This window comes from Octopus bimaculoides, chromosome 28, assembly GCF_001194135.2.
Source record: "Octopus bimaculoides isolate UCB-OBI-ISO-001 chromosome 28, ASM119413v2, whole genome shotgun sequence".
Lineage (NCBI taxonomy): Eukaryota > Metazoa > Mollusca > Cephalopoda > Octopoda > Octopodidae > Octopus > Octopus bimaculoides.
In genome coordinates, this window is record NC_069008.1 from 1,664,234 (window position 1) to 1,665,161 (window position 928).

General features: G+C 32.7%; 1 protein-coding gene across 1 annotated transcript in view; it reads right to left on the reverse strand.

The window, feature by feature from the left end:
• Nucleotides 1-928, reverse strand: part of LOC106870586 (acyl-protein thioesterase 1) — a 304,640-nt gene that overhangs the window by 200,860 nt on the left and 102,852 nt on the right. The gene's annotated exons all lie outside the window — the stretch shown is intronic.

Sequence of the window (928 nt, forward strand, 5' to 3'; positions counted from 1 at the left end):
TATATATATATATATATGTATATATATATCTATGTTAATATATGTATATATATATCTATGTTAATATATATATATATATATATATATCTATGTTTATATATATATATATATATATATATATATATATGCAGTTGCAGCTGTGTGGTAAGAAACTTGGTTCCAAAGCACATGGTCCTTGGTTCAGTCCCAGTGTGGGATAATTTGGCATATCTCTTCTGCTATAGCCGCAGACCAACCAAAGCCTTGTGAGAGGGTTTGGTAGATAGAAAGAAATCCATGTAAGTGTATGTGTGTGTCTGCGTTTCTCCCTCATCACTGCACGACAACCAGTGTTGGTTTATTTACATTCATAATTTACTAGTTTGACAAGAAGAGACCGATAGAATAAGTACCTGGTTTATCAAAATAAAACAAGAAGCACTTGTCGATTCATTCGACAAAAAATTCTTCAAGGCAGTGTCTCATATTTTTGTTTGCCCACTCAATATATATAATATATACACACACATATATACATGTATGTATATGTGCATATATATATATATAGATCCTACGACTACCTAGCACGTCATGTGCAAAACATGTATGAAGGTTTTAGAGTTGCGGTTATGGTTAGGTAATCGTGCAGGTGTTAATTTGAAAATTTACATTATTTTTTTAAAACAAAGTAAATAAATCATACACTCCCTGTTTTTGGTAAAGAGTCCATTAAAAAGTCGGTCATTCAAAATCTACTGTTGTTCAATGGTATCAGTACATGAGGGACATTACAAGTAATTATCTTTTGCGTAACTCCTACGAAATTGATGGACTTGGGCAGATCGTAGAAACAGATGAATCTATGATGTGCAAGCGCAAATACAACGGAGGATGGGATAGAGAGGATCAAAATAGGTTTTTAGTCTTTGTACCTGACCGTTCTTCTGAA